The sequence below is a fragment of the Oncorhynchus clarkii genome, chromosome 25 (assembly GCF_045791955.1).
Source record: "Oncorhynchus clarkii lewisi isolate Uvic-CL-2024 chromosome 25, UVic_Ocla_1.0, whole genome shotgun sequence".
NCBI lineage: Eukaryota > Metazoa > Chordata > Actinopteri > Salmoniformes > Salmonidae > Oncorhynchus > Oncorhynchus clarkii.
The window spans coordinates 34,583,651-34,594,698 of NC_092171.1; positions in this window are offsets into that span (position 1 = coordinate 34,583,651).

Genomic DNA, 11,048 nt, shown 5'->3' on the forward strand with positions numbered 1-11,048 from the left:
CTTCAGAATAAGTCTCTATCTACTTCCCTTGGACAGCCCCATCCACTATTAGAGACATGATTTAGGGGACACATCCCTCTACTCCTTCTCACACCCACCCACTCTGTCCACTAAACAGCTGGACCTGTCTTGAAGGGAGGGAGGTTAGGGGAGGGAGGGATGTAGGGAGGGCGGGAGAGATGGAGGGAGGGGAGTGAGCATGGGAGGCCAGGCTATTCTAGAGTCCTAAAGGGAGATGAAGGGAAAGGAGGGTCTGGGATTTTTCCCAAACTATCCCATGGCCAGAAGGGAAGTCCAGAAGGGAAGTCCAGAAGGGAAAGCCAGAAGGGAAAGCCAGAAGGGAAGTCAAGAAGGGAAGTCCAGAAGGGAAAGCCAGAAGGGAAGTCCTGAAGGGCAGGCCAGAAGGACAGGCCAGAAGGGCAGGCCAGAAGGACAGGCCAGAAGGGAAGTCCAGAAGGGAAGGCCAGAAGGACAGGCCAGAAGGGAAGTCCAGAAGGGCAGGCCAGAAGGGAAGTCCAGAAGAACAGGCCAGAAGGACAGGCCAGAAGGACAGGCCAGAAGGGAAGTCCAGAAGGGAAAGCCAGAAGGGAAAGCCAGAGGGCAGGCCAGAAGGGAAGTCCAGAAGGGCAGGGAAGAAGGGAAGTCCAGAAGGGCAGGGAAGAAGGGAAGTCCAGAAGGGAAAGCCAGAAGGGAAAGCCAGAAGGGCAGGCCAGAAGGGAAGTCCAGAAGGGAAAGCCAGAAGGGAAAGCCAGAAGGACAGGCCAGAAGGGAAGTCCAGAAGGGCAGGCCAGAAGGGCAGGCCAGAAGGACAGGCCAGAAGGGCAGGCCAGAAGGACAAGCCAGAAGGACAGGCCAGAAGGGCAGGCCAGAAGGGCAGGCCAGAAGGACAGGCCAGAAGGGAAGTCCAGAAGGGCAGTCCAGAAGGAAAGGCCAGAAGGACAGGCCAGAATGGAAGTCCAGAAGGGAAGTCCAGAAGGGCAGGCCAGAAGGGAAGTCCAGAAGGGAAGTCCAGAAGGGCAGGCCAGAAGGGAAGTCCAGAAGGGCAGGCCAGAAGGGAAGTCCAGAAGGGCAGGCCAGAAGGGAAGTCCAGAAGGGCAGGCCAGAAGGGAAGTCCAGAAGGGCAGGCTAGAAGGGAAGTCCAGAAGGACAGGCCAGAAGGGAAGTCCAGAAGGGAAGTCCAGAAGGGCAGGCCAGAAGGGAAAGCCAGAAGGGAAGTCCAGAAGGGAAAGCCAGAAGGGCAGGGAAGAAGGGCAGGGAAGAAGGGAAGGCCAGATCCTCCTTCGTGACCTTTGTGGCTTCCACTGCCACACCCTGTTCCGAGGACATTGCCTTGAGCTCTGAGTTTACGACCAGCCGCCCATCCGCCCTCCGTCACCCAGCAACTGGCTGGCAGCCACCTCACTAACCTCCCTCCCCTCAGCTGTCACCAGGCCGACCCACCGCCCACTGTTACCACGGTAATAGACACAAACAAGACCCAACAGCCACCTGACAACCCAGACACCTCTCTCTCTCTCTCTCTCTCACTCTCTCCCTCCCTCCCTCCCACCCACGTGCATTCCTCTTTGAACAAAGACCTCCAGTGTCACACAGAAGTCCACCAAGCCATACCACAGACAGGGTGGTATGCCCAACTGATGAGGACACAGAGCGAGGAAGGGGGGGGGGGGGATTAGTAATAGCATCTGTGAAAAGTGCATTTATCTCCCAACTCTTTTCTTATCTGTTATCTTCCCCTAACTAGAATGAAAAGAGAATATAAAGTAAATAGACAAATTCCATGCATAGCACACTCAGAGAAAAAATATACAAATTGACTTCAGTTGTGGTTGGAGTATTTTTTACATACTTATACACTCAGTGCCAACCATGTCAATAGAACCTGTCAAGTTCCACAGGATAACAAAAGACAAAATAGTTATTTCTAAACATTTTTGGAATAATGGGGGACAACATCTATCTGTGAGGGGTCTAGAAAGGGGGACAGCATCTATCTGTGTGGGGGCTAGAAAGGGGGACAACATCTATCTGTGAGGGGGCTAGAAAGGGGGACAACATCTATCTGTGAGGGGGCTAGAAAGGGGGACAACATCTATCAGTGAAAGGGCTAGAAAGGGGGACAACATCTATCTGTGAGGGGGCTAGAAAGGGGGACAACATTTATCTGTGAGGGGGCTAGAATGGGGGACAACATCTATCTGTGAGGGGGCTAGAATGGGGGACAACATCTATCTGTGAGGGGGCTAGAATGGGGGACAACATCTATCTGTGAGGGGGCTAGAAAGGGGGACAACATCTATCTGTGAGGGGGCTAGAAAGGGGGACAACATTTATCTGTGAGGGGGCTAGAAAGGGGGACAACATCTATCTGTGAGGGGGCTAGAAAGGGGGACAACATCTATCTGTGAGGGGGCTAGAAAGGGGGACAACATCTATCTGTGAGGGGGCTAGAAAGGGGAACAACATCTATCTGTGAGGGGGCTAGAAAGGGGGACACATCTATCTGTGAGGGGGCTAGAAAGGGGGACAACATTTATCTGTGAGGGGGCTAGAAAGGGGGACAACATTTATCTGTGAAGGGGCTAGAAAGGGGGACAACATCTATCTGTGAGGGGGCTAGAAAGGGGGACAACATCTATCTGTGAGGGGGCTAGAAAGGGGGACAACATCTATCTGTGAGGGGGCTAGAAAGGGGGACAACATCTATCTGTGAGGGGGCTAGAAAGGGGGACAACATCTATCTGTGAGGGGGCTAGAAAGGGGGTAGCATAGAAAAATATAAGAAATATATCAACATGAAAAATGTGGGTCAGTATTCTGTTTTTTTTCAGGGTCCGTGAAAAAGATTTTTTTGTTCTGCAATTTCGCAGCAGAAGATTGTGTTCTCTCTCTCCCCCCTCTCTCTTTCTCTCTCTTCACGACAATTATCTTTTAACACTGGAAGGACAGACCTTAAAGGGGGGATGAACTTCCTGATTTGGCCTTGTTTTTCGAGTGAGTTACTGTAACTGGGTACTGTTTTGGCAGAGTGAATTTACAAATGCTTCACAAGTGCAAAAGCTCGCACAAGAGACACCCACACAAGAGACACCCACACTGTGAAAGCGCACACAAGAGACACCCACATTAAAACATCCCCCCCAAGACAACTCTCATTTGGCTTTAGTCATGGCTGCTGCATTTCTTAATGATCAAGTGGTCATGACTGAAGCCTAACAAAAGTTGTCTTGGGGGGATGTTTTAATGTGGGTGTCTCTTGTGCGCGCTTTCACAGTATGGGTGTCTCTTGTGCGCGTTTTCACAGTGTGGGTGTCTCTTGTGCGCGCTTTCACAGTGTGGGTGTCTCTTGTATGCGCTTTCACAGTGTGGGTGTCTCTTGTGCGGGCTTTCGCAGTGTGGGTGTCTCTTGTGCGCGCTTTCACAGTGTGGGTGTCTCTTGTGCAAGGTTTCGCAGTGTGGGTGTCTCTTGTGCGCGCTTTCACAGTGTGGGTGTCTCTTGTGCGCGCTTTCACAGTGTTGGTGTCTCTTGTGCGCGCTTTCACAGTGTGGGTGTCTCTTGTGCGCGCTTTCACAGTGTGGGTGTCTCTTGTGCTAGGTTTCGCAGTGTGGGTGTCTCTTGTGCGCGCTTTCGCAGTGTGGGTGTCTCTTGTGCTTGCTTTCACAGTGTGGGTGTCTCTTGTGTGTGCATTCGCATGTGGGTAGCATTTGTACATTCACTCACTCTGCCAAAACAGTTAGTCACTCAGCTATCTAGATAACATGAAATAGTCTAACCAGGTCTTGTGTCATGAAGTCCCCTAACTTCTTTCACCAATTAGCTACAGCCAGGCTGTTGTGCAACTTGGCAAAATGGGTTTGACATTATATAGCCTATCTCTGGGGCTAGTTAGGGACCATCATTACATTACAATATGTAAATGGGACAGTGTTTTAATGTTGCACATCTTGTAGCTGTATATGCATTTCTACAATTTATAGTTGGTTTGAGATTTTAAAAAATTGTCACATTGTGTAATTTTCTGATGGTCCCTAACTAGCCCCATATAGATATTGAATGTCAAACAAAATGTACCATAGTTACGATTGGATCGGGAGCTCCATAGTTACGATCGGATCGGGTGCAGTTGATATCGAATGGATTATTTGTGGGCATGAGGGCAGGATTGAAATTAACACTTCATTCCAGGATATGCCATATCTTCCTATCATCTTGCAAATTTCACTTTTGGATGAGAGCGAGACTGACTTTATGACCAAAATGATCCTATTTACACATAGTAAATTGTGACAATAGAATACATGCTTCTGACTCTTATCGATGCCACATAAGCTGTTTTCAAAGTGAGAAGTTACTTTTAAGGGACAGTCGCTCTTCAACTGCCACCATGGTAGTCATGGTGACACTTCTCATTTGACGTGGTACTCTGTAAGTGAAAACTGTAGTGCTCCTATAGTCTAGAATCACAACCGTGTCCCAGATGGCACCCTATTCCTTGTATTCCCTATATAGGGCACCACTTTCTATGGACCCTGATCAAAAGTTGTCACACCGTGATCTGTCTCCACCCCCCCCCCACCAGGTGTCTCCAATTTTCCCCATTATCCCCTGTGTATTAATACCTGCGTTCTCTGTTTGTCTGTTGCCAGTTCGTCTTGTTTTGTCAGGTCTTACCAGAGTGTTTCTCGTGTTTGTGGTCTAGTCTTTCCGGTTCTGACCTTTCTGCCTGTCCCTGATTGACTCTGCCTTGGGTTACGAACCTCTGCCTGCCCTTTGACTGCCCCTTTGTTATAATAACTATTCTGAGAACCAAACTATCTGCCTCCTGCATCATAGTCATATCCTGAGTCATAAGAAAAGTAGTGCACTACATTAGAATTAGATGGTTCATGTTGTGAGCTGTGTACAACAACTCTGGAGGCAAGTCAGAGTAATAATCCAACAACAAGCTGTTGTTTCAGCATGAATCACAACCCAAATAGCAAAGGTGTGATAGATGAAGGAACGAAAGTACTAAAACTGTTACTGGTGAAAATGGTAGAATGGTGAAATGTCTCACCACCAACTGTACACTGAGTGTACAAAACATTAAGAACACCTGCTCTTTCCATGACATAGACAGACCAGGTGAATCGAGGTGAAAGCTATGATCCCTTATTGATGTCACTTGTTACATCTACTTCAATCAAATCAAAATCAAATCAAATTTTATTTGTCACATACACATGGTTAGCAGATGTTAATGTGAGTGTAGCAAAATGCTTATGCTTCTAGTTCCGACCATGCAGTAATATCTAACAAGTAATCTAACAATTTCACAACAGCTAACTTATACACACAAGTGTAAAGGAATGATTAAGAATATGTACATATAAATATATGGATGAGCGATGGCCGAACGGCATAGGCAAGATGCAGTAGATGATATAGGGTACAGTATATACATATGAGATGAGTAGGGTATGTAAACATTATATAAAGTGGCATTGTTTAAGTGATTAGTAATACATTTATTCCATTCAATTATTAATTATTAAAGTGGCTAGAGATTTGAGTCAGTATGTTGGCAGCAGCCACTCAATGTTAGTGATGGCTGTTTAACAGTCTGATGGCCTTGAGATAGAAGCTGTTTTTCAGTCTCTCGGTCCCAGCTTTGATGCACCTGTACTGACCTTGCCTTCTGGATGATAGAGGGATGAACAGGCAGTGGCTCGGGTGGTTGTTGTCCTTGGTGATCTTTTTGGCCTTCCTGTGACATCGGGTGGTGTAGGTGTCCTGGAGGGCAGGGAGTTTGCCCCCGGTGATGCGTTGTGCAGACCTCACTACCCTCTGGAGAGCCTTACGGTTGTGGGTGGAGCAGTTGCCGTACCAGGCGGTGATACAGCCCGACAAGATGCTCTCGATTGTGCATCTGTAGAAGTTTGTGAGTGTTTTTGGTGACAAGCCAAATTTCTTCAGCCTCCTGAGGTTGAAGAGGCGCTGTTTCGCCTTCTTCACAACGCTGCCTGTGTGGGTGGACCAATTCAGTTTGTCTGTGATGTGTATGCCGAGGAACTTAAAACTTTCCACCTACTCCACTACTGTCCCATCGATGTGGATATGGGGGTTGCTCCCTCTGCTCTTTCCTGAAGTCCACGATCATCTCCTTTGTTTTGTTGACATTGAGTGTGAGGTTATTTTCCTGACACCACACTCTGAGGGCTCTCACCTCCTCCCTGTAGGCCGTCTCGACGTTGCTGGTAATCAAGCCTACCACTGTAGTGTCGTCTGCAAACTTGATGATTGTGTTGGAGGCGTGCATGGCCACGCAGTCATGGGTGAACAGGGAGTACAGGAGAGGGCTGAGAAAGCACCCTTGTGGGGCCCCAGTGTTGAGGATGAGCGGGCTGGAGATGTTGTTTCCTACCCTCACACCCTGGGGGTGTCTCGTCAGAAAGTCCAGGACCCGGGGCGGCAGGGTAGCCTAGTGGTTAGAGCATTGGACTAGTAACCGAAAGGTTGCAAGTTCAAATCCCCAAGCTGACAAGGTACAAACTCTGTCGTTCTGCCCCTGAACAGGCAGTTAACCCACTGTTCCTAGGCCGTCATTGAAAATAAGAATTTGTTCTTAACTGACTTGCCTAGTAAAATAAAAAAAAATATTAAAAAAAGTTGCAGAGGGCGGGGTCTCGAGTTTGGAGGGTACTATGGTGTTAAATGCTGAGCTGTAGTCAATGAACAGCATTCTCACATACAGTGCCTTGCGAAAGTATTCGCCCCCCTTGACCTTTTGCCACATTTCAGGCTTTAAACATAAAGATATAAAACTGTATTTTTTTGTGAAGAATCAACAACAAGTGGGACACAATCATGAAGTGGAACGACATTTATTGGATATATCAAACTTTTTTAACAAATCAAAAACTGAAAAATTGGGCGTGCAAAATTATTCAGCCCCTTTACTTTCAGTGCAGCAAACTCTCTCCAGAAGTTCAGTGAGGATCTCTGAATGATCCAATGTTGACCTAAATGACTAATGATGATAAATACAATCCACCTGTGTGTAATCAAGTCTCTGTATAAATGCACCTGCACTGTGATAGTCTCAGAGGTCCGTTAAAAGCGCAGAGAGCATCATGAAGAACAAGGAACACACCAGGCAGGTCCGAGATACTGTTGTGAAGAATTTTAAAGCCGGATTTGGATACAAAAAGATTTCCCAAGCTTTAAACATCCCAAGGAGCACTGTGCAAGCGATAATATTGAAATGGAAGGAGTATCAGACCACTGCAAATCTACCAAGACCTGGCCGTCCCTCTAAACTTTCAGCTCATACAAGGAGAAGACTGATCAGAGATGCAGCCAAGAGGCCCATGATCACTCTGGATGAACTGCAGAGATCTACAGCTGAGGTGGGAGACTCTGTCCATAGGACAACAATCAGTCGTATATTGCACAAATCTGGCCTTTATGGAAGAGTGGCAAGAAGAAAGCCATTTCTTAAAGATATCCATAAAAAGTGTTGTTTAAAGTTTGCCACAAGCCACCTGGGAGACACACCAAACATGTGGAAGAAGGTGCTCTGGTCAGATGAAACCAAAATTGAACTTTTTGGCAACAATGCAAAACGTTATGTTTGGCGTAAAAGCAACACAGCTCATCACCCTAAACACACCATCCCCACTGTCAAACATGGTGGTGGCAGCATCATGGTTTGGCCATGATGACGGAAGTGAGTGCTATGGGGCGATAGTCGTTTAGCTCAGTTACCTTAGCTTTCTTGGGAACAGGAACAATGGTGGCCCTCTTGAAGCATGTGGGAACAGCAGACTGGGATAGGGATTGATTGAATATGTCCGTAAACACACCAGACAGCTGGTCTGTGCATGCTCTGAGGACGCAGCTAGGGATGCCTTCTGGGCTGGCAGCCTTGCAAGGGTTAACACGTTTAAATTTTTTACTCATGTTGGCTGCGGTGAAGGAGAGCCCGCAGGTTTTGGTAGCGGGCCGTGTCAGTGGCACTGTATTGTCCTCAAAGCGGGCAAAGAAGTTGTTTATTTTGTCTGGGAGCAAGACATCGGTGTCCGCAACGGGGCTGGTTTTCATTTTGTAATCCGTGATTGACTGTAGACCCTGCCACATACGTCTCGTGTCTGAGCCGTTGAATTGCGACTCTACTTTGTCTCTATACTGACGCTTAGCTTGTTTGATTAAAGAATAATTTTTAAGCCATGAGACAATTGAGACATGGATTGTGTATGTGTGCCATTCAGAGGGTGAATTGGCAAGACCAAATATTTAAGTGACTTTGAGCATGGTATGGTAGTAGATGCCAGGCACACCGGTTTGTGTCAAGAGCTGCAACGCTGCTGAGTTTTTCATGCTCACCCGTTTCCCGTGTGTATCTAGAATGGTCCACCACCCAAAGGACATCCAGCCAACTTGACACAACTGTGGGAAGCATTGGAGTCAACATGGGCCAACATCTCTGTGGAGCACTTTCAACACCTTGTAGAGTCCATGCCCTGACAGACTGAGGCTGTTCTGAGGGCAAAAGGGGATGCATGTAATTATTAGGAAGACGTTCCTAATGTTTTGTGCACTCAGTGTATACTGTAGACCCATACTGGATAATATACAGAAATGCAGATGAGTGTTCAAAATGGAAATCTCATATAAGGCGTTTATATTGTGTGTAGAGTGAGGTGGTGTGTTGGGCAACACACATCTGTTTCGATTACTTGCTAAGAAGCCTACTGTTCTACCATCAATGTCTATTGCCATCCTATGTGCTATGGTATTGTTCTAGTGACAGAGAGTCAGAGCCAACTGCGCTGTTGAGTAAGAAAGAGCTTGAGGCCCCCTGAACTCCAGAACTCAGCAAGATTACAACAGAAGGTCGATTAAGGCTCAGAGGCTGTGCTTTTTAACTTAACTATTTTATGGCAGGATATTTAAAAAAAAATCCCCTTAGTAAAACAGACATTAACAGGGAAAACACAATACCATTGAAAAGAAAGGAAGTTTATTTTCTTTCCTCCAGCGTCCCACAGAATTCTTTAAGATGGTATCCGAGTCACGGAATTCACATAAAAGAAGTGGACCTGGCCAATTCTAAAGGTTCTGTAATAAACACACACACACACACACACACACACACACACACACACACACACACACACACACACACACACACACACACCTTTTCCAGCATCTCTTGACTGCAAGACTATTTAATTTTGCTGTAAATCATTTTGGAGTTAGTGAGTTAGTGAGGTTCATACAGTATGTGTTGCATGTCACTCAGAGTTTCATACAGTATGTGTTGCATGTCACTCAGAGTTTCATACAGTATGTGTTGCATGTCACTCAGAGTTTCATATAGTATGTGTTGCATGTCACTCAGAGTTTCATACAGTATGTGTTGCATGTCACTCAGAGTTTCATACAGTGTGTTGCATGTCACTCAGAGTTTCATACAGTATGTTGCATGTCATGTCCTGACTCTAAACATGAAGGCCAGAGTTGGATTTTTCTAACTTTTTCCACTTCACATGCATTAAATATAATGACTCAATTATGGGTACCATAATTTAGGCTTTTATGTATAATGTTGTCAGTTTGTCCAAGGATTGGCTAGGAGAAAATAAACTGTATGGTCATTTTCCCTCTGTACAGTATGAAATTGCTGTGACAGCGTATGGAACAGATGCATTTAATGACTGCAATACCAGGTACTAGCAGTCACTTGTACTAGATGTCAATTGGACATCCTACTTAAAATTGCAATGATGGTCCATTGCTGTACAGAGGCTGCATTACCCAGGAGGAATAATAATTATCTCTCCATCTGGACTGAACTGTACATGCTTGCTGTTAAATCACGCTTTTCACAGAACACTGACTACACCACTTCCGCAACCCGTTCAAACCTCATGTTAAACAATAAATAATTGAGTGTCTTGTGGAATGGCAACTCAGAAAGTGATTTGCTTGAACTTGGAACTATGAGATATCTTTAACGTGTAAATTGTGTGTAAAGACAGACTGTCTTCAACAGTGATCCATTCATCACTGTGTCAGGCAGCCAGCAGCACTCCTTAACTACTCCACTCTGATGGATTCATCACTGTGTCAGGCAGCCAGCAGCACTCCTTAACTACTCCACTCTGAGGGATTCATCACTGTGTCAGGCAGCCAGCAGCACTCCTTAACTACTCCACTCTGAGGGATTCATCACTGTGTCAGGCAGCCAGCAGCACTCCTTAACTACTCCACTCTGAGGGATTCATCACTGTGTCAGGCAGCCAGCAGCACTCCTTAACTACTCCACTCTGAGGGATTCATCACTGTGTCAGGCAGCCAGCAGCACTCCTTAACTACTCCACTCTGAGGGATTCATCACTGTGTCAGGCAGCCAGCAGCACTCCTTAACTACTCCACTCTGAGGGATTCATGAAATGGTACAAGGAGGAAGTCTGGCTCCAGGATGCAGCAGCATGATGATGATTGGTTGGCTGTAAGACTTCCTGTCTTCACCAGACTATAGCCTGGCTGACACTAGTCAAACTACACCAGCCAAACTATACAAACTACACTCCAGACCTGGGGTCAAATAGGATACGTTTTCCTTCAACATGGTTAAGTAGCGCTTGATAAAAAAAAGCTTTGGCAAAAAAATTACCAACAGAATAGTCTCGCCCATCTGCCATTCCAGGCAGGCTCAATTCAAATGTTCAAAGTATTTTTTTTAAAGAAAACAGATACTATATGAACCCTGTCAGGCTCCTGTAGGTTTTAATGAGGACCTCCTTATTAATAAGCAATTAAACCCTGGACTAGCAAAATAACATGATATTTAAACACATTTACATCCCTCTCTATATTCTGTAGTTAATATCATTATGTTGCAAACTAGGAATGTAGCTACTCAAACAGAAACTCTGCCCTGTGGTGGATTGTTCTGGAATAGATGGCCAAACCTGACATAGTGTACACCTCAGTGCGGACAGACAGACAAGAGCTCCCCTGCCATGAGAAGCTGAGGGGAGTCCCCTGCCCTCACACAGAG